This window comes from Bufo bufo, chromosome 2 (assembly GCF_905171765.1).
Source record: "Bufo bufo chromosome 2, aBufBuf1.1, whole genome shotgun sequence".
Taxonomy (NCBI): domain Eukaryota; kingdom Metazoa; phylum Chordata; class Amphibia; order Anura; family Bufonidae; genus Bufo; species Bufo bufo.
Genome location: NC_053390.1, coordinates 417,090,830 through 417,117,009, shown reverse-complemented (window position 1 = coordinate 417,117,009; position 26,180 = coordinate 417,090,830). Strand labels below are relative to the sequence as shown.

General features: G+C 45.0%; 1 protein-coding gene across 5 annotated transcripts in view; it reads left to right on the top strand.

The window, feature by feature from the left end:
• PTBP3 (polypyrimidine tract binding protein 3) overlaps positions 1–26,180 on the top strand; it is a 184,501-nt gene that overhangs the window by 40,996 nt on the left and 117,325 nt on the right. The window contains exon 1 of one of the 5 annotated variants that reach the window (XM_040417310.1): positions 747–816. The exons of 2 other annotated variants lie outside the window; for them this stretch is intronic. The gene's annotated coding sequence lies outside the window, so the exon portion shown is untranslated. Of the gene's footprint in view, positions 1–746; positions 817–26,180 lie in introns of those variants that run through there. 2 more of the 5 variants (XM_040417309.1, XM_040417313.1) reach the window with 2 other exon arrangements.

Sequence of the window (26,180 nt, the reverse complement as noted above, 5' to 3'; positions counted from 1 at the left end):
ACTAGCATTTGGTGCGGATCCGTCATGGATCTGCACAGACGGATCCGTTCAGATAATACTACCGCATGCATCCGTTCAGAACGAATCCGTTTGTATTATCTGTAACATAGCCAAGACGGATCAGTCTTGAACACCATTGAAAGTCAATGGGAGACGGATCCGTTTTCTATTGTGCCATATTGTGTCAGTGAAAACAGATCCGTTCCCATTGACTTACATTGTGTGCCAGGACGGATCCGTTTGGCTCAGTTTCATCAGAAGGACACCAAAGCTCTGCAGGCAGCGTTTTGGTGTCCGCCTCCAGAGCGAAATGGTGACTGAACGGAGGCAAACTGATGCATTCTGAGCGGATCCTTTTCCATTCAGAATGCATTAGGGCAAAACTGATCCGTTTTGGACCGCTTCTGAGAGCCCTGAACGGATCTCACAAACAGAAAGCCAAAACGTGAGTGTGAAAGTAGCCTTATTATTGTTAAGTTCAATCAAGCTAGTCTTGACTCCTGGCATTCATGCGAAGGATGTTTCTGTAGGTTGGTCTGTCTTGTGTTTGAGTCTTCAGGCTCCTGATGGCTCTGGAGATGTGTTGTTGAGTTTCCTACTTGCTGTCAGTGAGTGTGTAGCTCTTTTGGCACTGAAGCTGTTAAAGTGGTAACTCCCCACCTCCTCTCCTCCAGTGGCACCTCTCTTCCTGCCCTCCCTCCTCCTCTTCAATCATCTCCCTTCCTCCGCCTCTTCCCTCTTCTCTGCACTGGTCTCTTCTGCTCTCTGCCTGTCTCTCCTCTGCCTTCTTTTCCTTGTCCTCCGGGCCATGGATGGGTAAGTGACTATAACGTCTATATGCCTGATTTGTGAAGGTGCTAAGAGTGCATTTTTGTCGCCAGTGAATGTAGCCCGACAGGACTTGAGAATATCTTGTGCTCACTGCTTCACCCTGGAATTAGGATCTCCTTTGAACATCTCTCTAGGGGTTGGTGGGTGTGTATGTGTTTGTAAACCTCAGTTCAGAGGGGCGGCAGATGCCTACTAAAGATCCCTGGATAAATGGGTGTCCTTTTTTCGTATTCGATCCATTGATCTAGTTATACTAGTTATACTTGTTTCCGTCCACATTTTATCCATTCAGAATATACATGGGAAGATATAAAAAGGGAAACTTAAAGGAGACCTCCATACTTTGTGTCATCATGGTGCTGTGTAGTTCTATTCATGTACTTCTAGAAATGTTTTCAGTCAGTCTCCCTCTCTGTGCATATCCGTTGTGTATCTCTAGGTATATAGGCAGAAGCTCCTATGAAATTATGTAATATGTGCCTTGTTCTGCGGGGAGACTTGCCTGGCCTGTCATTACGTGGTGGACTTGAAGCAGAGGTGTGTGAAGTATGCAAGCTGCCCCTCCCTGTGTATGTACGGTCACACCTGTGTAGCTAGAGGCAAGTAGGACGCTCTCTTTCTGTACTCACTGGACTCTGATGGAACTCCATATTTTTTTTTTTAGATGTCTGACTCTTTAAAGATAGATTAATTAAGACGTCACATCTAGTGATTGAAGTGATAAGTTATATGTAAGAAGACCAGAAAAGATTGAATATTCTGGTTTTATCTTGTGTTATATGGGGATCAGAACGAGGAATTGTAGGGCCGGGCCCACATACATCAGCTATGTCTTGCTGGACACAACTGATGTACGTGTACTGCACTACAGTGCACAGATCTGGCAATTTATAGACTGCTTTATAGCAGACCGAAAAAGCAGTTTCATGTCTGCTGCTTTTTTAGATACTGGCATCATAACTCGTGCGTGATATGAATATGAACGATCCCATAGAGTGGTATCAGTTCTAGCGTCAGTCTTCCTCCTGGAGGGAGACTGAGCCGGGTCACCGCATGTGTCACCCAGGCTTAAAGGCTGTATTACACTCCCGACGTGGCTAACGATTGTCGGGAGGGAAGCGTTCCCTTCCGGCAATCGCCTGCTCACTAGCGGAGAAGACCGCTGCTGTGCAACCGCTGTATAGTGGTTTGCCGGCGGCAAATCGTGATTAGACACCACAATCTGCCGCCTGCAAACGATATTTTTTTAACATGTCAAAGGATTTGGATTGCCCGATGATTGGGCAATCAATGGCAGTATTACACTGCAAGATGATCCCTAACCGTTAACGATCATCTGCTGAAAAATCGACAAGGTACACATACGCACTGTCTGTATGCATATGTCCCCCATGGGGCTTGCAATCTAAATCCCAAATTTACCTGTCAGGATGTGTTTATAATGAAGGAGTACACGGAGGAATCCCTTAAAAACACAGGGAGAACATACAAACTCCATGCAGATGTTGTGATTGGTTGGATTCACAGTAAGGACCCGAGCACTGCAAGGCACCAGTGCTAACCACTGAGCTACCGCGTATCTATTAAATCTGCATTTACTGTTTGGCAAATGATAATATGGGGTGAATTGTTCAGGATTTGTTCAGTTGTCGGCTATTTAGATTTACTAATGAGTCTGCACCAAATATTTCTCTAAAAAGTTACCTAGTTTGGCACATCTAGGGTTTTCTACAAAAAAAAATTTCCCCGACATGCTTGAAGGAGGAGGTGGGGCTTAGTTAAAAGGGGTGGGTCTTCATGGGAAAGGGGGCAGAGCCTAAGATGTGCCATTTTGTGCCACAATTCCAGTGTAAAAAGTAAGCCAACCAATAGTTGGTATAGAGTCAGTGAAAAGTGTCTATCCCTGTACTAGATTTATTATCCAGCCTCAGCCCCTGTAATAAATCTGGAGCACGTCTAGACAAACTGTCTAAGTTTACACTATCTTTACGACTAGTAAATCTGGGCCATGGTCCAGTGGTGCAATCGCCACTGGAAGAAATCTACTAATTGTCTACACCAGCAATCTAAACTCTGCAGTTCAATACCTTAGGGTACTTTCACACTTGCGTTAAAGTTTTCCGGTATTGAGTTCCGTCACAGGGGCTCAATAACGGAAAAAAAAACGCTTCAGTTTTATCCTAATGCATTCTGAATGGAAAGCAATCCGTTCAGTATGCATCAGGATGTCTTCAGTTCAGTCACTCTTGCGGTATTTGGCCGGAGAAAATACTGCAGCCGAAATTCTGGAACACTTTCCGGAATGCCGGATCCAGCATTAATTTCTATTGAAATGTATTAATGCCGGATCCGGTACCAAGTGTTCTGGAAAACCGGATCCATGCGCAGACCTTTAAAAATGTGAAAAATCTGTTTTTCCGGATGACATCGGAGATGGATCCGGTGTTTCAATACATTTGTCAGCCGGATCTGGAAACAAATGCTATCCATTTTGCATACGGATTTCCGGATCCGGCAGGCAGTTCCGGCAATTGAAGTGTGAAAGTACCCTTAAACTGGATTTACACGGGCCGACTGAGCGGCTATTGTCGGGAAGGAGGCGTTTCTCCCCGACAGTCGGATGCTCGCTCAGTGGAGGAGACTGCTGCTATGAGGACAAGGGATCGCTATTGTGATCCCTCATCCTCATACAGAATCATTGTTTCTGAGCAGCAGATCACTGTTTAGGCCACACGATCTCATGATTGGTGGTGCCTGGTGGAGCAACAGGATCACCCGATGAATGAGTGTTTTGCTCGTTCATCTGGTGATCGGCAGCACATTTACATTTCCAGATTGTTGGGAATGACCGCTCACAGGGACGGTCGTTCTCGATAATCTGCTCAATTTTCAGGCTGTGTAAATGCACCTTTAGTGCTGTACTTTAATCCTCCCTGACTATCTTTATGGTGGTGTGCTGTATACCACTGCTGCAGTCAAAGACCCTTGGGGAGGACCGGCGTGTGACTGCTGAGTATTCAGTAAGTGTTGATTATAATATGACTGCAGCATTATGAGACGGGACACATCATAAGCTCCACCCACTTCAGGAACCAATAAATCTGTAAGAAATACTTTTTCATTATTATTTATTATTAAAGCTCCATTCATTCCATAGCGCTGTACATATGATAAGGGGTATACATACACAATACAGACAATTGCAGTAAGCATGAACAAGACGAGTTAAACTGGTACAGAAAGAGAGAGGAACCTGTACATGAGGGCTTACAATCTTTCATTTCAGAAAGTGTGATATACAGCATCTCTGAAACCTCTAGACATTTTACTTTTGACCATTAGCATAGCTGCTTAAGAGTGATCTCTCTCTTTTAATGCAATAATTTTTCCCTTACGCCCATGACGGCACCCTTCAGAGACCGCCTCCATCCAGGACAGGAAACGGGAACTTTCGTGGAGAGCTCTTAAGGAGGGGCTCTGACCCTATACCACCTGTTCCTGTTTCCTGTCCTATGAAAATTTTTCAATAGAACAGACAAAAAGCAGAATAATTGGAAAGAAAACTAAGGTAGGAAGGATAAGGGATTCCTCTTTAATACCCAATCCACTTCAGGGCCCAAGGCTGGTCAACAATGACGGTTACTGTCCCATGGGGGGAAGACTTTCTCTCCTTTCTGGGTCTTGGGAAAACATTTCGGCAAGTCTTTGGATTATTGGTATTATAAAAGACGGGTTTCGTCTAGAGTTTATCTCTTCCACACTGGGAAGATTAAAAATTACAAATCTGGTTCCAAATTCTGTAAGAGACTTGGCACTAAGTTTTTTCCCTTTTAAAGAAAAAGGTTCTTGTTCCTGTTCCAGACTCAGAGAAGGAGAGGGGTTTTTATTTGTCTCTTTTCTCGAACCCAAGCCAGACGGATCATTCAGAATGATTATAAACCTGAGAGACTTAAATCAGTACCTAAAATACAAAAAATTCTCAATGGAATCGGTATAGTCCGCATTAAAACATCTCTTCAAAGACTGTCATGGCTACCATAGACATAAAATATGCCTATTATCACATCCCAATTCATGCAGATTAAAAAAAATATCTGAGTAGCGGTGTCCATAAAAGGCCAAGTTCATCATTTGCAATGTAGAGCACTTCTGTTTGGAATATCTCAGGCCCCCAGTCCCTTTACAAAACTGATAGCAGAGGTTATGGCCCACATAAGGGAAAGAGACATTCTGGTTATTCCTTATTTGGGCGATCTTCTAGTGGTGGCAGAATCCGAAGACCTTCTAACCTCTCGTCTTCTAGAAGTAATAGAAATTCTAGAAAAACTAGGGTGGCAGATACACTGGGAAAAGTCAAACCTGACCCCTTCCCAAAAATGTGCGTTTCTAGGACTGATACTGGATTCTGTGAAGCTACGTTGCATCCTCCCTCAGCGCAAGATATCTAAAATAAGAGAAGACGTGTGATGCTAGCCTCAAACGATCGAACTATCAGGCAAGGGATGTCAGTATTAGGCCTCATGCACACGACCGTTGTTGTGTTCCGTGTCCGTTGTTCCGTTTTCCGTGATTTTCTGCGGACCCATTGACTTTCAATGGGTCCGTTGAAAACTCGGAAAATGCACTGTTTGTCATCCGCGTCCGTGATCCGTGTTTCCAGTCCGTCCAAAAAATATGACCTGTCCTATTTTTTTCACGGACAACGGATCGCGGACCCATTCAAGTCAATGGGCCCGTGAAAAAACACGGAGACACACAAGATTGTCATCCGCGTCCGTGATCCGTGTTTTCCTATCATTTTCAAGGCAAACTTGACTTAGATTTTTTTTTCACTTTTCATGTCTGGTGATCCTCCAAAAATCAAGGAAGACACACGGAAACAAAAAAACGGAAACGGATCACGGAACAACGGAACCCCGTTTTGCGGACCGTGAAAAAATACTGTCGTGTGCATGAGGCCTTAGGCAGAATTACCTCCATGATACCTGCTGTCAGTTGGGCCCTGTTTAACTCCAGGACGCTTCAATGGCAGATTCTAAAAGAGTGGCAGGGATCATTGTCCCAGTTGGATGCCCCACTTCCTCTCACCCCTCATGTGATACAATCCTTAACAAGGTGGCTGGAACCTTCAAATCTGACTCGGGGGTTTCCCTTGGGATCTACAGGAGCAAATAACCATCACCACGGATGCCAGTCCGACTGGGTGGGGTCCTATTGTCAGTGGGGGGTTCGGCTTGGGGTGTGGAGTTCAACAGAGAGTCAGGATTCCCAGAATATGAGGGAGTGGAGAGCGGTTCCAGTGCGGATCCATTGTATATGCCTATCCTTGTCTGCAAAACTGACAAGAACAGGACATGCTCTATTTTATTTCTTTTTTTTGCGGAATGGAACCACGGACAATGGACGTGGAAAACAAACGGTTGACTATCCGCATTTTTTTAACAGCTCCATAGAAATGAATAGGTCCGCATCCTAAAAAACAAAAAAACAAAACGGAACGGACGCAGAAACAAGTTTGGGTGCATGTAGCCTAAGGCATTACTGTGTGCTGTGTCCCTCCTCTCTCTCCTCCTTCTCATTCCATTTGGTCCTCTTACAACTGAACTTAAAAGCTTGAACTTTTATCACTGATGAAAACTATTTGGATAGTTCAAAATGTAGGGTTTATTGGTCCCAATAAACAGTCAAAATGACTGACTGTTAAAATGTCAGTGTCACTTGGCCATCCTGTGGAATGAGGCATCCTCTTTCTTTTAGATCCAAACCAGCATCTTACTCAGGGCTCAGGATTAAATGGCTCAAGTGAAGGGCCTTCTGAGCTAATTTGGATTAGATCATTCAGTGTAGAAATATAAATTGATTGCATACTTTTGATTTAATTCTGTTTTGGGCAGATAAACCTTCGTTCACACTAGATTGAGTTCTACTTTTCAATAGTACCATCCTGGGGTGTGTGTGTATATGTATGTATGTATATGTGTGTGTGTGTGTATATATATATATATATATATATATATATATATATATATATATATATATAATTTATTGATTAACTTTTATTAAAGAAGTTCTCTGGGCTTTGTCCTTGGTTCAGCCCTTCTGTGTTCCCTGTGGTGCTTTATGGTCCCTGCTTCATGATCTTCGGTGAGGGCCTGTCTCTTGTGGTCCTGCCTCCACGTTGTCTGCACTGAAGGTAGAAATCTTCAGAGCAGCGTGGTCTCCACAAGAAGGAGGCAAAGTGTGCTGTGAAGGGAGGAAGCCGGGGGAGGGGGTACAGCACAGGGGCCTCATGATAAAGTACCAGCTATGGTATGCAGCCAGTTAGACTACCCAATTTACTATGTGGATGCAGAAGTGTTTAGGAAGGCGGAATATTGTACTTGTGTACTTTACAAGCTTGCCGTCCTTGCCAGTGGCGCGCCTAGGGTGTTTGGCACCCGGGGCGCGTCGTTTCTCTGGCACCCCCCTCTCCAATACTTAAAAAAAAATTGTACCCCCTCACGGTAGTATTGCTCTCATTGTACAACCTTCACAGTAGTTTTGTACCGATGTGTGCCCCCTCACAGTAGATATGCCCACATTGTACCCGCTCACAGTAGTGATGCCCACATTGTTCCCCCCCCTCACAGTAGTTATGCCCTCTGTGCCCCTTTCACAGTTGTAATGCCCTCTTTGTGCCCCCGTCATAGTAGTAATCCCCATTGTGCCTCATTCATAGTAATAATGCCCACTGTGCCCCCTTCATAGTAATAATGCCTATTGTGCCCCCTTCACAGTAGTAATGCCCTCTGTGCTCCTTCATTGTAGCAATGCCCTCTGGCTCTGTGCCCCCTCCATAGTAGAAATGCCCATTGCGCCCCCTTCACATTAGTAATGCCCTTTGTGCCCCCTCCATAGTAATAAAGCCTTCTGTGCCCCCTCCATAGTAATAAAGCCGTCTGTGCCCCCTCCATAGTAATAAAGCCTTCTGTGCCCCCGCCATAGTAATAAAGCCCTCTGTGCCCCCTCCATAGTAATAAAGCCCTCTGTGCCCCCTCCATAGTAATAAAGCCCTCTGTGCCCCCTCCATAGTAATAAAGCCCTCTGTGCCCCCTCCATAGTAATAAAGCCCTCTGTGCCCCCTCCATAGTAATAAAGCCCTCTGTGCCCCCTCCATAGTAATAAAGCCCTCTGTGCCCCCTCCATAGTAATAAAGCCCTCTGTGCCCCCTCCATAGTAATAAAGCCCTCTGTGCCCCCTCCATAGTAATAAAGCCCTCTGTGCCCCCTCCATAGTAATAAAGCCCTCTGTGCCCCCTCCATAGTAATAAAGCCCTCTGTGCCCCCTCCATAGTAATAAAGCCCTCTGTGCCCCCTCCATAGTAATAAAGCCCTCTGTGCCCCCTCCATAGTAATAAAGCCCTCTGTGCCCCCTCCATAGTAATAAAGCCCTCTGTGCCCCCTCCATAGTAATAAAGCCCTCTGTGCCCCCTCCATAGTAATAAAGCCCTCTGTGCCCCCTCCATAGTAATAAAGCCCTCTGTGCCCCCTCCATAGTAATAAAGCCCTCTGTGCCCCCTTCATAGTAATAAAGCCCTCTGTGCCCCCTCCATAGTAATAAAGCCCTCTGTGCCCCCTCCATAGTAATAAAGCCCTCTGTGCCCCCTCCATAGTAATAAAGCCCTCTGTGCCCCCTCCACAGTAATAAAGCCCTCTGTGCCCCCTCCACAGTAATAAAGCCCTCTGTGCCCCCTCCATAGTAATAAAAACAAAAACAAAAAAAAAGTACTAACTACTCACCTTGTCCCGTTCCTGAAGCTCGCATACCTCGCTTCCCTGCAGTCACAGATTGCGCTGCAGCACTGTGTGGGCGGAGCTTATGCAGATTTTGGCAGCACGATCTGTGTCTGCAGGCTGAATGGTGGAGCGGGGAGAAGTCTTCCTGCTTCACCATTCTGTGCACCGCCGGCCTGAAGGAGGGGAGGAGCACGAGGAGCTGAGCGGGGAGTTACAGGACCACAGCTCCCAGCGCTCCAGCAATGTGCGCTTCCATCTGTATTGATGCAAGCGCTCATTGCTTCTGGCACCCCCTTGAGAGTCGGCACCCGGGGCAGACCACCCCCCTTCCTTAGTATACCACTGGTCCTTGCCTCCCATTCCTCGCTGGATGTCGGGGGATTGGCTCTTCTAACAAATGTGCCTAGCGTGGTGCGTCTGCTGAAGGGAGTTTTTTTTGTTTTGTTTTTTCTTAAAGCTGCATCGCGGTGGTAGGCCAAGTCGCAAAGTCTTAAAAGTCTTATCGCCATTTGTAAATTCCTGGTCGCATTGGCGACCATTTTGGTCGCCATCTGGACCACTGGGTTCTGTTGGCCTTAAGAGAATTCCTACCCAAAATACGAGAAAAGGGAGTAAAAATCTTCAGACAGTGCCATGGTGGTATCCTACCTAAACAGGAAAGGAGGGACAAGGTCAGAAAATCTTATGTCCTTAGCCACAGACATTTTTTTCTCTAATCATTCCCTATGTTCCTTTCATCAAGGCAGTACACTTAAAGGGAACAGAAAACAAAGTGGCGGATTATCTAATCAGAAACCATTTGGATCAGGGAGAATGGTGTTTAAACCAAGAAGTCTTCAGTCAGATAGTTCAGCTGTGGGGCCAACCTCAAGTAGACCTTTTTGCAACCAGAGAGAACAAAAATGCAACCTATTCTTTTCTCGAAATCCGAAAGATTTTCTGTCAGGAGACGCTTTCTCCCTTCCATGGCTGGATCAGCTTCTGTATGCCTTTCCTCCTCTACAACTTCTTCGGAGGATTCTGAGATTACAGAAGCTGAGGCAGGAACAGACAAGGCTCATTTTCATTCTGGCCAAGGAGAACATGGTTCACTTGGTTGAGGAAGCTATCTCTTGCAGATCCCTGGATTCTTCCGGACAGGCAGGATCTGTTGTTTCAGGGTCCTGTCTTCCATCCGGAAGTGAGAAACCTTTATCTAACAGCCTGGTATTGGCTTTCTTTGATTTCCCTATTGCCAATCATCCGTGGATTAGGAGGTTCTTTAAAGTGGTTAGTAGGATTAAGCCTGTGATCAGATCTTCCGTTCCCCCGTGGGATCTTAATCTAGTTTTGTCTGGAATGATGGAGCCTCCTTTCGAACCTCTGAAGGATTTATCTATTAAAACTTTTTCTTTCAAAACTGCTTTTCTGGTGGCTTTCACCTCTGCCAGGTGTGTGGGTGAGATTTCTTTTCAGCCTCTCCTCCTTATACTAACATCCTGGAGGACAGAGTGCTCATTAAACCAGATCCTTCTTTTCTACCTAAAGTGGTCTCCCTGTTTCATAGGACCCAAGACATTGTTCGTCCATCCTTGTGTCAATCCCCAAAGAACGAGAAAGAGAGGAGGCTCCATTGTCTAGACGTTAAAAGATGCATGTCTGAATATCTGAAAGTCACTGGTCAGTGGAGGAAATCCTCTAGACTTTTTTTGTACAGTTTGGTGGAAAGTGGGGGCTATCGCTGTAGCCTATTCCTCAGCGGGGGAAACTCCCCGTTTGGGATTTGGTGCTCACTCAACCAGATCCATTTCTACTTCTTGGGCAGAGCGGGCTGATGCATCTCTAGAACAAATTTTTAGGGCTGCTACCTGGAAGTCTCCATGTACATTTTTTTCCCGGCACTACAGGTTAGATTTAGACTCTAAGGACCGTTTATCTTTCGTCAGGATGGTCTTGCAGGCAGTAGATAAACGGTCCTATTCTAGTCTTCTCTCAAGGGAGCCGTCATGGGCGTAAGGGAAATTCAAGATTACACTTACCGGTAAAATCGTTTTTCCATGAGCCCATGACAGCACCCGGGATTTATTCCCACCCTATATTTTCAGCTTGTATATAATGCATATGAATTTTTTTTTATATAATAATTAAAATGTGTCAAAAAACAAACAGAGAGAGAGTTTGTGTTAGATGTGTTTTGGACAAGTTCTCGCAATTAACTGGTGGTATAGGGGCAGAGCCCCTCCTTAAGAGCTCTCCACGAAAGTTCCTGTTTCCTGTCCTGGATGGAGGCGGTCTCTTAAGGGGGCTTATGGAAAAACTATTTCCGGTAAGTGTAATCCTGAATATAATTTTTATTATAATTATTTTTTTAATAAGGCTACTTTCACATCTGTGTCGGAGCCTCTGTCACAGAGTTCATCAAAAATAGTGTAAGAAAAGTCTTACATGCAGGACTTTTTTTCTTCAATAAAAATTACAGATACCTAATGGATCCCATTATAGTCAATAGGACCTGTCTGGCTCCTTTCCTGTCAGTTATTTGGTGAATCCCGCACTTCCGTTATTTTCCTTCTTCTACTCCTATAACGTAGCAGAGGAATGGAAAACAATAGTGGTGATGTCAAAGGGCCCTTGCCTGGTTACCAGAACATGTCTGGTAACACCATAGCTTATCCAGTTGCTTGAGGAAGCCCACTTTCATGTGTTTTAATATGTAGGGCAATATCAAATTTCCCTGTACAGTTCCCAGTGTGCAGTACACGGGCATACATAAAGTGCTGGCATGAACAGATACTTATTGTGGCTAGGTAAGTGACTGTGAGCACAGCGCTTCACAGTGCAAACAGCAATAGAAAATATTAATCCAGAGTCAATGACCTCTTGAGAATCCAGGGTCAAAAAGTTCTTTGCTTGCAGGATAAAATCATCGTACAAATAAAGCAGTAATCTGTCTGAGACCTCTGCGTTCTTTCAGGAACCCACAGTAATTGGGGTGTGCTCCTGTGAGGTTTTTTTGCTATGTATTGTATATACCATCAATAAATTATAAGGTATCTGTTTGGCTGGTGCACGTATTGACATAGTGCCAGTCTTGTGTAGCTGGCATCTTTACCAGCAGAAAATGTCATATCTGCTAGTTCCCATCTGTCATGAGCCAGGCCTATCCAAATCCCAAAAGCCAGGTCGTTATTGCGCCTAGAATCCCTAGATACTTTATTTTTGGGGGTTGTTTTCCATTAAAATCTCTGGGTTTTTTGAATGTGTAAGGACTTATTACAGGACCATAAAAAAAAATAATAATATATATATTATATATATATATATATATATATATATATATAATATATTCTTATACTATGTATGTAGTTAATGCAGTGCAGAATGAACAGAATGGTCAGATATACTCTCTGCAGCATAAAGCGATTTATACAATGGGGATTTCAGAACTAGTGCTTGATAAGCTAAGACCTGGCCTCGTTATAGAGGTAACTACAGGGGTAACGGGCATAGCAACCATGTGCGCCAAGTGATAAAGTGGGTTCATCGCCACTCAGAGGGATTATTGTGAATGATGGTAATCCACTATTCCGGACATGTCCTTAGTAAATAAATGCAGCTTCTAGCGCTATATCGTGCCCTTTTTCTATTGATGAATAGTATGGCAACTGGGCATTACCATTTCTATTGCAAAGGTGCGTGCCCTGAGTGGGGACAGGTCGTCTTTAAAGAGAATCTGTCACCCCAATGTTGGATTTTTATCTACAGCTATACATGAGTAGTACTGTAGATATGGAGTCCAGATCCCTATGTTTATTTATTTGACTACTGCCCCCTGTTCCCCTACTGTCAGCGATCAGAGCGGTGTTTAAATACATTATCAGGACTGGTGTGAAGTCTGAACTGTGTATTTCAGTGCAGCTTTGAGTGCTGACAGCACCAAAATAAAATAGTGATCTGGGCTCCTTATCTGCAGTACTAGTCATGTATTACTATAGCTAATCGTCCAGAATCAGAGTGACAGATCCCGCTTTAATGCAGAATGACATGAACACAATGGAGTCCATTGTAAGTAGGCCCTTTTAGGTAGGGCGGCTAGTTTTCTGCTGGACCCCGTTATACTTAATGGCGCTGGTAGGGATTCCGCTTGCAGCCGGCAGTGCTGGATCCATTGAATTCCGGCAGAGAAACTGTGGTGTGAAACTAGCCTAACAAATAGATGGTGGACCCAAGACATCCTTATCATGCATTATAGTAAATGGCAAGTTTCCCCAAAAAAATCATATAAAAAGGGTCTATCATCTTCAACCATCCGCTTTGAGTTCCTTGAACTCATATAACTTGCAATACAGTCAGTCTACACGTTCTAACACTCTAAATCCCTAGTACAGGGAGTGCAGAATTATTAGGCAAGTTGTATTTTTGAGGATTAATTTTATTATTGAACAACAACCATGTTCTCAATGAACCCAAAAAACTCATTAATATCAAAGCTGAATATTTTTGGAAGTAGTTTTTAGTTTGTTTTTAGTTTTAGCTATTTTAGGGGGATATCTGTGTGTGCAGGTGACTATTACTGTGCATAATTATTAGGCAACTTAACAAAAAACAAATATATACCCATTTCAATTATTTATTTTTACCAGTGAAAACAATATAACATCTCAACATTCACAAATATACATTTCTGACATTCAAAAACAAAACAAAAACAAATCAGTGACCAATATAGCCACCTTTCTTTGCAAGGACACTCAAAAGCCTGCCATCCATGGATTCTGTCAGTGTTTTGATCTGTTCACCATCAACATTGCGTGCAGCAGCAACCACAGCCTCCCAGACACTGTTCAGAGAGGTGTACTGTTTTCCCTCCTTGTAAATATCACATTTGATGATGGACCACAGGTTCTCAATGGGGTTCAGATCAGGTGAACAAGGAGGCCATGTCATTAGATTTTCTTCTTTTATACCCTTTCTTGCCAGCCACGCTGTGGAGTACTTGGACGCCTGTGATGGAGCATTGTCCTGCATGAAAATCATGCTTTTCTTGAAGGATGCAGACTTCTTCCTGTACCACTGCTTGAAGAAGGTGTCTTCCAGAAACTGGCAGTAGGACTGGGAGTTGAGCTTGACTCCATCCTCAACCCGAAAAGGCCCCACAAGCTCATCTTTGATGATACCAGCCCAAACCAGTACTCCACCTCCACCTTGCTGGCGTCTGAGTCGGACTGGAGCTCTCTGCCCTTTACCAATCCAGCCACGGGCCCATCAAGACTCACTCTCGTTTCATCAGTCCATAAAACCTTAGAAAAATCAGTCTTGAGATATTTCTTGGCCCAGTCTTGACGTTTCAGCTTGTGTGTCTTGTTCAGTGGTGGTCGTCTTTCAGCCTTTCTTACCTTGGCCATGTCTCTGAGTATTGCACACCTTGTGCTTTTGGGCACTCCAGTGATGTTGCAGCTCTGAAATATGGCCAAACTGGTGGCAAGTGGCATCTTGGCAGCTGCACGCTTGACTTTTCTCAGTTCATGGGCAGTTATTTTGCGCCTTGGTTTTTCCACACGCTTCTTGCGACCCTGTTGACTATTTTGAATGAAACGCTTGATTGTTCGATGATCACGCTTCAGAAGCTTTGCAATTTTAAGAGTGCTGCATCCCTCTGCAAGATATCTCACTATTTTTGACTTTTCTGAGCCTGTCAAGTCCTTCTTTTGACCCATTTTGCCAAAGGAAAGGAAGTTGCCTAATAATTATGCACACCTAATATAGGGTGTTGATGTCATTAGACCACACCCCTTCTCATTACAGAGATGCACATCATCTAATATGCTTAATTGGTAGTAGGCTTTCGAGCCTATACAGCTTGGAGTAAGACAACATGCATAAAGAGGATGATGTGGTCAAAATACTCATTTGCCTAATAATTCTGCACGCAGTGTATAGTCATAACCTATGAACTTCTGGCCACCACTAGAGGGAGCCACGACTAGAGGGAGCTTACTTTTTATTTTTTATTTTTTGATCGATTTCTTTGTTTTAAAAAGGGCCTGATACAACATTTAACTTTCAGGTTAGTTTACTCAATGGGGGTCATTTATCAAGACCAGCTTTTTCTACTCCGGGCTGGACATCCCCTGCACCACCAGAGGATGTCCTTAAATAATGGTGTGCTTCTCGTCATAAATAAGGCACATCCTCTGGTAGTCCATGTGGCTATGATGAAATTTATTCCAGCTTTTTGCCATTTGTAGAATTCAATCATAAGTCATGGTGTAAATGATGATGCCACCCCTTATTTGGAAAACGGTGAGGGCGCTGTAAAAACACCAATTAAAAAAGTGGGGGGTTCAGCCAGCACAACCCTGTATGCAGGTGCACATTGCTATGGCGAAAAACACCAATTGCAGCTAAATTTGCATACTCGTGTTTTTTAGGTAAATGTCCCCCCCAATGTATCAAAAACTTGAAATCGCTTTTCTGAGCAAAAAGCCGTTTCTATCTTTCTTCTCTTGCCAGTGACCATGAGTACAGGTTAAAAAAAAGCACCTCCCAGTTTGAAGAAATGACATTCTGTAGACCATCTTGATGTGACAAGAATAACAATTCAGAATAAAGGCTTTTTACTGTAGTATTGACGTTCGTTGTAACTAGAGCTGGGCTTTTGTGGCCATCTGAAGACAAAAATCAATGGTAGCAGATGTCAGAGGTCAAAGGTAATAATTCAGGATAGACCAGGGACAGGAATCCTAGGAATTAAGTATAAATATACACTGCGTGGAAGGTATGGGAGATAAGACACTGTTTGTATAGTATTCAACATGATTGGCTTAGAGCAGGATGTGTGCCAGATGGGAGAGCATCAGATAAGCACAAGGGAAATATTGTCAGTGTGGGTGTTGGGTTAATGACGTCATTGCTTTAAAGGGGTTGTCCGCTTTTTACTATTGATGACCTTTCCTCAGGAGAGGTCATCAGTATCATATGGGTTGGGCTCCAACTCCCGGCATCCCAGCTGATCAGCTGTTTGAAGAGAAGGCAGCGCTGCCTTCTCTGCTCCGTTTACCTGCTCGCTGCAGCAATTGCAGTGGTGAGCAGTGTAATTACAAATATGGCGTCCCCATTCGCTTCTATGGGACGACTCTGTTCAAATGAATACTACAGAACTGTCCCATAGAAGTGAATGGGGATGCCATACTTGTAATTACACTGCTCACCACTGCAATTGCTGCAGGTCAAGAAGTGCTGCTGATGAGCAGAATCGATTCACTCATCTCTGGTCTAGAGTTATCTAATGTGTATGGCCTACCTTAGGCCTCGTTCACATCTCCGTGTCTGTTTGACGTGCGTGTTTTATCCGTCAAGATGTCGGTGAAGGATCCGTGTTTGGTCCATGTGACCTCTTCTTCTTTTTTTTTTTTTTTTTTTTTTTTTTTTGTAACACTCCATGTATCGTGTGTATTCTATGAACCCTGCTCAGCTGAAAATTAATTTCCAGAGCATCTCCTATCAGTGGTCAGTGAAAAAAATGGACGCAGAACGGAAGCCATCAGTGTCGTGCCAGTGATTTTCTCAGACCCATAAACTTTGCGGACCAAAGTGCATGCCTCCGGAATTTATTCACTGATGGTCAGTAAAAAACTACTGATCTATGAACAGACAACTTAAAAAAAATTGTACGTGGGCTGTCTATGGAAAATGCAGACAGCCAACGTCCGTAAAAAACGGAAATGTGAACGAGGCCTTACACAGGAATGCGCCAATTTACAATGGTCACTTATCATGACCATTCGCTAGTTTACGAGACAGCTTGAATCCAGCAAGAGATAAACAATAACGATATCATTATTACTCTTCACAAATTTTACTGCCATTAAAAGTCACAGTAATCTCTACATACAGCAACATCTACAAAACTGGCATTAGCATCTAGCGCATGGCTCTTAGGAGGATTGTTCTGATGGAAATGTCCATCCAGTTTTTGCCGAGGGGAGATTTTGATGCACCTAATTTTTGACGAGGCTCAGGCCTTGTCATAAATTAGGTGCCTCCTCCGGCAGTCCGTGCGCCTAAACAGAAAACTGGTGTAAGTGAAGATAAATTTGTTGTAGCTGCCAAGCCCCTTTATGAAAAGTGCCAAGACGGCGTAAAAACTGGCAGATGTGACGATTTTTTTCACGCCACTTTTCAGGCATGTGGGAGATTATAAATCTGCACAGTTGTGTATAAAGGCAGTTTATGGATTACTTTATTTCATTCCATGAAAATTCATTATTTCCATAACCTTACCTGTTTTAGTGTTTCTGCTGATATATCACCTTGTCGGTGTCTCGTAGCCAGGACAATTGGGTTACTGCAGTGGTGACCAGGGCATAACAATGTATTCGTAAGATGTGGTGCCAATCCTTGTGGCCAACACGAGTAAACACATGGTAATGGCATGGCACATATCATCTTTTAGCTTTTGTTCCTGGAGGATTTGTCTGTTCTCCTCACATATCTATCTATGTAAATATACTCTGTGTAAAAACAATTCTAGAGCCTCTTTTACTAGAACTTTGTATTGTATTTGCCCCTCTGTTATTCTTCCTAGAAATGTAGTAGAATTTCATGATAGGCATCTTCTCTGCAGCTGCTTCCAGAGTCAACAAATGCATTCAGTGGTAAATAAACTGAATGAACCGACAGTATGTGGCCTTTAGCCTCTTAAGGACATAGGGCGTACAGGTACGCCCTTGTGCCCTGGTACTTAAGGACACAGGGCGTACATGTACGCCCTGTGTATTTTCGATCACTGCCGTGCGGCTGGCAGTGATCGGAACCCGGTGCCTGCTCAAATCATTGAGCAGGCACCTAGGCTAAATGCGCGGGGGGGTCCCGTGACCCCCCCATGTCGGCGATCGCGGCAAACCGCAGGTCAATTCAGACCTGCGGTTTGCTGCGATTTTCTGAAGTTTCTGGTCCCCGCAGTCCCTGACCGCAGGGATCAGAAACTTTATATGCCAAAAAAAAAGTTTTATTTACCCCCCCCTGCACCCGCGAATGATTTTTATGGTGGCGGGAGGTGCAGGGGGAGGGTTGCGGGCGGTGTGGGCCCGCCTCCCCTTGTATAATCGTTGGTGTCTAGTGGGGATACCAGGGTGCCAGCACATTGCTGGCACCCTGGTATAAACGGCTGACATCTGCGATGCGATGTCAGCCGTTTAACCCTTTCCATACAGCGGTCCGTACGGACCGCTGTATGGAAAAGGTTAACAGCGCAGGGAGCTCCCTCCCTCTCCCATCGGGGGGCTGCTGTGCCTTTGCAGCCCCCCGATGGGGAGGGAGAGAGCCCCCCGAGAGATCCCCTCCTTACCCTTCCCCGTCTGCGAAGTTCTGAGCAGTACTGAGCAGACGGGGAAGGTTCCCATGGCAACAGGACGCCTCTCAGGCGTCCTGCTGTCCATGGTGCTGTACAGATCTGTGGTGAATGGCATAGATCTGTTCAGTGTAAGTAAAATACAGTACAGAACAATATATATTGTACTGTACTGTATTATTCAGACATCAGACCCACTGGATCTTCAAGAACCAAGTGGGTCTGGGTCAAAAAAAAGTGAATAAAAGTGAAAAAAAAGTAAAAATCAAAAAACACATTTATCACTGATAAAAAATGAAAAAAATAAAATTCCCTACACATGTTTGGTATCGCCGCGTCCGTAACGACCTGATCTATAAAACGGTCATGTTACTTTACCCGAACGGTTAACACCATAAAAATAAAAAATAAAAAACTATGATGAAATTGAAATTTTGCCCACCTTACTTCCCAAAAAAGGTAATAAAAGTGATCAAAAAAGTCGCATGTACGCCAAAATTGTAACAATCAAACCGTCATCTCATCCCGCAAAAATCATACCCTACCCAAGATAATCGCCCAAAAACTGAAAAAACTATGGCTCTTAGACTATGGAAACACTAAAACATGATTTTTTTTTGTTTCAAAAATGAAATCATTGTGTAAAACTTACATAAATAAAAAAAAAGTATACATATTAGGTATCGCCGCGTCCGTATCGCCCGGCTCTATAAAAATATCACATGATCTAACCCCTCAGATGACCACCGTAAAAAAATAAAAATAAAAACGGTGTAAAAAAAGCCATTTTTTGTCATCTTACGTCACAAAAAGTGTAATAGCAAGCAATCAAAAAGTCATATGCACCCCAAAATAGATGCCAATCAAACCGTCATCTCATCCCGCAAAAAATGAGACCCTACTTAAGATAATCGCCCAAAAACTGAAAAAACTATGGCTCTTAGACTATGGAGACACTAAAACATTTTTTTGGTTTTAAAAATGAAATCATTGTGTAAAACTTACATAAATAAAAAAAATTGTATACATATTAGGTATCTCCGCGTCCGTGACAACCTGCTCTATAAAATTACCACATGATCTAACCTGTCAGATGAATGTTGTAAATAACAAAAAAAAAAAACGGTGCCAAAAAAGCTATTTCTTGTTACCTTGCCGCACAAAAAGTGTAATATAGAGCAACCAAAAATCATATGTACCCTAAACTAGTACCAACAAAACTGCCACCCTATCCCGTAGTTTCTAAAATGGGGTCACTTTTTTGGAGTTTCTACTCTAGGGGTGCATCAGGGGGGCTTCAAATGGGACATGGTGTCAAAAAAACCAGTCCAGCAAAATATGCCTTCCAAAAACCATATGGTGTTCCTTTCCTTCTGCGCCCTGCCATGTGCCCGTACAGCTGTTTACGACCACATATGGGGTGTTTCTGTAAACTACAGAATTAGGGCCATAAATAATGAGTTTTGTTTGGCTGTTAACCCTTGCTTTGTTAGTGGAAAAAATGGGTTAAAATGGAAAATTAGGCAAAAAAATGAAATTCTCAAATTTCATCGCCATTTGCCAATAACTCTTGTGCAACACCTAAAGGGTTAAGGACGTATGTAAAATCAGCTTTGAATACCTTGAGGGGTGTAGTTTCTTAGATGGGGTCACTTTTAGGGAGTTTCTCCTCTAGGGGTGCATCAGGGGGCTTCAAATGGGACATGGTGTAAATAAACCAGTCCATAAAAATCAGCCTTCCAAAAACCAAACGGCGCACCTTTCACTCTACGCCCCGCTGTGTGGCCGTACAGTAGTTTACGGCCACATATTGGGTGTTTCTGTAAATGGCAGAGTCAGGGCAATAAAGATACAGTCTTGTTTGGATGTTAACCCTTGGTTTGTTAGTGGAAAAAATGGGTTAAAATGAAAAATTAGACAAAAAAATGAAATTCTCAAATTTCCTCCCTATTTGCCAATAACTCTTGTGCAACACCTAAAGGGTTAACAACGTATGCAAAATCAGTTTTGAATACCTTGAGGGGTGTAGTTTCTTAGATGGGGTCATTTTTGGGTGGTTTCTATAATGTAAGCCTCGCAAAGTGACTTGAGACCTGAACTGGTCCCTAGAAATTGAGTTTTTGTAAATTTCGGAAAAATTTCAAGATTTGCTTCTAAACTTCTAAGCCTTATAACATCCCCAAAAAATAAAATATCATTCCCAAAACAATTCAAACATGAAGTAGACATATGGGGAATGTAAAGTCATCACAATTTTTGGGGGTATTACTATGTATTACAGAAGTAGAGAAACTGAAACTTTGAAATTTGCTAATTTTTTTCAAATTTTTGTTAAATTAGGTATTTTTTGGTGCAAAAAAAATTTTTTTTTTGACTCCATTTTACCAGTGTCATGAAGTACAATATGTGACGAAAAAACAATCTCAGAACGGCCTGGATAAGTCAAACCGTTTTAAAGTTATCAGCACTTAAAGGGACTCTGGTCAGATTTTCAAAAAATGGCCTGGTCCTAAGGTGTAAAAAGGCTGTGTCCTTAAGGGGTTAGGCTACTTTCCCACTTGCGTTCGGAGCGGATCCGTCTGGTGTCTGCACAGACGGATCCGCTCCTATAATGCAAACGCTTGCATCCGTTCAGAACGGATCCATCTGCATAACTGTGAAAACTCAGATCCGACAGTATATTCTAACACAGAGGCGTTCCCATGGTGATGGGGACGCTTCAAGTTAGAATATACTAAAAGAACTGTGTACATAACTGCCCCCTGCTGCCTGGCAGCACCCGATCTCTTACAGGGGGCTGTGATCCGCACAATAACCCCTCAGGTGCCGCACCTGAGGGGTTTATTGTGTGTATCGTAGCCCCCTGTAAGAGATCAGGTGCTGCCAGGCAGCAGGGGCCAGACCCCCCTCCCCAGTTTTAAATTTATTTGTGGCCAGTGCGGCCCCCCCTCCCTCCCCAGTATTATATTCATTGGTGGCCAGTGCGGCCCCCCCTCCCTCCCCAGTATTATATTCATTGGTGGCCAGTGCGGAGAGTTCCGATCAGAGTCCCAGTTTAATCGCAGGGGCTCCGATCGGTTACCATGGCAGCCAAGACGCTACTGCAGTCCTGGCTGCCATGGTTACTTAGCAATTTTAGAAGCATTATACTTACCTGTGATGTCTGTGACCGGCCGGGCGCTCCTCCTACTGGTAAGTGAAAGGTCTGTGCTATAAGCAATGCGCCGCACAGACCTTTCACTTACCAGTAGGAGGAGCGCCCGGTCCGATCGGAACTCTCCGCTGCCACCAATGATTGGGGGGGGGGGGGGGGGGGGGAGAGGGTATTGTAATTAGGGGGGGGGGGGAGAGGGGAGGCCGCACTGGCCACCAATGAATATAATACTGGGGAGGGAGGGGGGGGGGCCGCACTGGCCACAAATGAATTTAAAACTGGGGAGGGAGGGGGGTCTGCCTCCTGCTGCCTGGCAGCACCTGATCTCTTACAGGGGGCTATGATACGCACAATTGTGCGGATCACAGCCCCCTGTAAGAGATCAGGTGCTGCCAGGCAGCAGGGGGCAGTTATTACACAGTTCTCAGTATATTCTAACTTGAAGTGTCCCCATCACTATGGGAACGCCTCTGTGTTAGAATATACTGTCGGATCTGAGTTTCACGATCTAACTCAAATCCGATGGTATATTCTAACATAAAGGCGTTCCCATGGTGATGGGGACGCTTCAAGTTAAAATATACCATCGGATTGGAGAAAACTCCGATCCGATGGAATATTAATAGGGACTCCTGACTTTACATTGAAAGTCAATGGGGGACGGATCCGTTTGCAATTGCACCATATTGTGTCAACGTCAAACTGATCCGTCCCCATTGACTTGCATTGTAAGTCAGGACGGATCCGTTTGGCTCCGCACGGCCAGGCGGACACCCGAACGCTGCAAGCTGCGTTCGGGTGTCCGCCTGCTGAGCGGAACGGAGGCCAAACGGTGCCATACTGATGCATTCTGAGCGGATCCGCATCCACTCAGAATGCATTGGGGCTGTACAGATCCGTTCGGGGCCGCTTGTGAGAGCCTTCAAACAGAACTCGCAAGCGGAACCCCGAACGCAAGTGTGAAAGTAGCCTACTAGTGCCCATGAAAGAGTACTGGCACATTCACATGCACCAACTGAGCAGTAATCAGAATGAACCGTTCCTTCCCGATAATTTCCTGTTCTTCAGTGGAGGCAAGAGCTGCCTTTACATGAAGCAATCACCTCTCCTGTGTGGGAATGAGCAATGGCTACTACAGTGTCTCATCCTCATACAGATTCATTGTTTTGGGCAGCAAATCCCTGTTTACACTGCATGATCTGCTGCCCACAAGCCATAATTTCACCTGAAAAGTATTTCCCCCGATGAACGTCGACACCTTCACATGGGCCAATTAATGCCCAATAACAGTCTCATGTAAAGGCCCCTTGCAGACGAGCGTTTGTCACGCTGTAAGTCCGCAGCGCAGCTCCCAGCACTGACTGGGTCGCATAGCATTATATTAAGTTATGATGCTATGTAACCCTTACAGTTCTGGAATGTAATGGATAACACTGGCAGCAATATGTCAGTGTTATCCAAAACATTCCAGAACTGTAAGGGTTACATAGCTTTATAAATCAATATAATGCTATTTGATCCCCCCCCCAGCGCTGGGAGTTCAGGACGGGAGCTGCGCTGCGGATTTGCAGCATGACAAACGCTCTGAGTTCAGGACGGTAGCTGCGATGCGGACTGACTATAGGAAAAAGCGTCAGCCTCTCTGGTGGCCGGGACCATGAGAGCGCACATTGGCTGGTGCTTTTTCCTATATTGTGCAAGCACGTCCACCACTGATGGATTGCAGTCTGGTCTGTAACCATAGAAACGAGCAGTATATAATGTGATAGAAAAATGAATCCAGTCAACCAGGGCCGGCGTCATAACCCGGCATCCCCGGGCAAGTGCCGGGGCCCAATGCTCCTGGGGGGGCCCACTGAGCTGCTATGAGCACTTCCATCAATACAGATGGGAGCTCTCACTGCTGTCCTTTCACATACGCAGTACCCCTCTGGTGGGCCCTCTGAGCTGCAGAGACTCAGGACACGCCCCCTCTACACAGGACACACGCTGCCTGAGGAGACTGGAGAGAGACCGCACGGCTGGAGCTGGAGCAGAGAAGTGTGGAGACAGTCTGTGAGTGAGTCTGCACTGTGACTGTCTCTTCTCTGTGGGACAGAAGGAAAGGGGGGGACACTGCTGCTTCATTCTATTTAGTTGTGTTACTGTTTTATTAATATCCTGTCCTATATCACCCTTATGGAGCCCCTGCTGTCTCCTTTCCTCCCTCATGTATCCAGGGCTCCTGTCCCACCCTCCTATCTCCTATTGCTGCCCTGCACAGACCTCCTGCCACTACTTGTATGAATCCCCTTCAGAGCCCCTTCCACCTACTTGCTGTGTCCACCCCTCCTGTCCATCCAGGGCCCCGGGCCCCTGTCTCACTCCTCTGCCTCTCATTATGGTGGCATCTGAACCGCATTCACCATAAGGACCTTCTAACATCACAGGGTCATGTGACTGTGCCCCCCACCCCGTACTGTGCCCCTTTATACCCTGCATTGTGCCCTCTTACCACACTCTGTGCAGTGCCCATAGTTATTCCCTGTACTATGCCCTCTTATACCCTTTTATCCGGTCACTGTATGGTGGTTTTATCCTTGTATGGCGGTGTTATCACTATATGGCGGTGTTATCACTATATGGCGGTGGTATCCAATAACTGGATGGCCATAACTGTATCCCTTTCTGCCCACACCACTTTTTTTAGACCTGGCATGAGCGGGAAAAGATACAGATTGCGGTGTTAAGGACCTTTGCGCCACATCTGTGTCAGAAATACGCCTAATATAGACGTATTTCTATATAATAAATGACCCCCTAATCGTATGATTATTCGGGGGGTGGGGCTAATATCTTTATATTATATAGATTCTAGTGTATTATACTGTGCCCTGTATTTCCCAGTAGAAAATGATCCTTGGGAAACACAGTCCTTATCCCTGACCACCAGGACCAGGTAGCGCTCTGTCAGTACATGGCGGCCTCCCCTCTCCGCCATGCTGCTCCGCTGTGGACTGGGGCTTATTCTGACACTAGGGCTGGGTTCACATCACATTTTTGACATCCATTTAATGCATACTGAAAATGTCTGCATTGACAGATGCCTCAGACTGATGCTGTACAGTGGCGTCCGTTCACCATACAGTTCCATGGTAGAAAAACATATACGTTAACGTATGCATTTTTTACTTGACTCTGCAGGATACAAAAACGTGGAGTGCTGCACATGTGTATACATCAAACCGATAGGAAAAACGTAATGTGAACACACATTGGGGGGGAGGGGGGCGTACTAAATTTCGCTGTGGGGCCCAGTCAGTTCTAGCTCCATCACTGCACATCTCCTTCTCTCCTCCAGGCCTGGCTCACTGCTGCAGCGGGCCGGAGGAGAGAAGGAGCGCAGGGAGCTGCGGTTAGTGAATGACAGGACCACCAGCTCCCCTGCAATGATAGGTATGTGAGGGGGCCACTGGGGGGTCATTCATCACACTGTGAGGGTCCCTTACACAGTATAATGACTCCCAGTGCCCCCCATTTAGTATAATGATCCCCATTGACCCTCCATTTAGCATAATGACCACCAGATCCCCCATTAAATATAATAACCCCTCGTGCCCCCTCCATACAGTATAACCCCCAGTGTGGGGGCGACTGGGGGTCATTATTCTGAATGGAGGGTCACTGTGGGGTCATTATACTGTGAGGGCCCTTTACATAGTATAATGACCCCCAGTGTCCCCCATTTAGTATAATGATCACCAATGACCCTCCATTCAGTATAATGACCCCCAGAGCCCCCTCCATACAGTATTCCCCCCGTGTGGGGGCTACTGGGGGGCATTCAGGGCCGGCTCCAGGTTCATGTGGGGAGCTGGGAGCTGCGGTTAGTGAATGACAGGACCACCAGCTCCCCTGCAGTGATAGGTATGTGAGGGGGCCACTGGGGGGTCATTCATCACACTGTGAGGGTCCCTTACACAGTATAATGACTCCCAGTGCCCCCCATTTAGTATAATGATCCCCATTGACCCTCCATTTAGCATAATGACCACCAGAGCCCCCATTAAATATAATAACCCCTCGTGCCCCCTCTATACAGTATAACCCCCAGTGTGGGGGCGACTGGGGGTCATTATTCTGAATGGAGGGTCACTGTGGGGTCATTATACTGTGAGGGCCCTTTACATAGTATAATGACCCCCAGTGTCCCCCATTTAGTAATGATCACCAATGACCCTCCATTCAGTATAAATACCCCCAGAGCCCCCTCCATACAGTATTCCCCCAGTGTGGGGGCTACTGGGGGTCATTATTCTAAATGGGGACGACTGGGGGTTATTATACTGAATGCAGGGCCACAGGTGGTCATTATACAGTGGGGGGGGGGGAATTGGGGGTTCATTATACTGTGTGAAGGGCCACTAGTAGTCATTATACTGTATAGGGGCCACTGGGGGTCATTATACCGTGTAGGAGCCACAGGGGGACATGTCAATGTAAAAAAATGCCTTATGGGGGCCCACTGGGATTTATCGCCCAAGGGCCCACATGAACCTGGAGCCGGCCCTGCAGTCAACAAAGGAAGCAATATGGATAATAACAACAATACATTAGTAAGTGCCTTGTATTAACTTTCTCTACATGATAAATGCCACTTGCTGAAGTGAGACAACCCCTTTAAGGCTAATTTCAGACGAAAGTGTGCACTGCAGAAAACACATGTAGGAGCATGATTTCCCATCCGGATTCTGCTCTTGTAACAGGATATCATGGTTTTATAATGATTTATAATGCGGTGTGTCTCAGCCCGGCCTCGGATCTACTGAATTAGGGCCCATTCACACAACCGTATACATTTCTGTCCATATCCGTTCCACAAAATTGTGGAATGGATGCGGACCCATTCATTTCAACGGGGCTGCAAACTGTGCAGACAGCACTCCATGTGCTATCTGCATCCATGCTTCCGTTCCGTGGCCCCGCAAAAAAGATGGAACCTGTCCTATTCTTGTCCGTAAATGCGGACAAAAATAGGCATTTGTACACAGGAGAAGGACTTCCGATACGCAAAATGAGGAACGCACATGGCCGGTATGCGTGTTTTGCA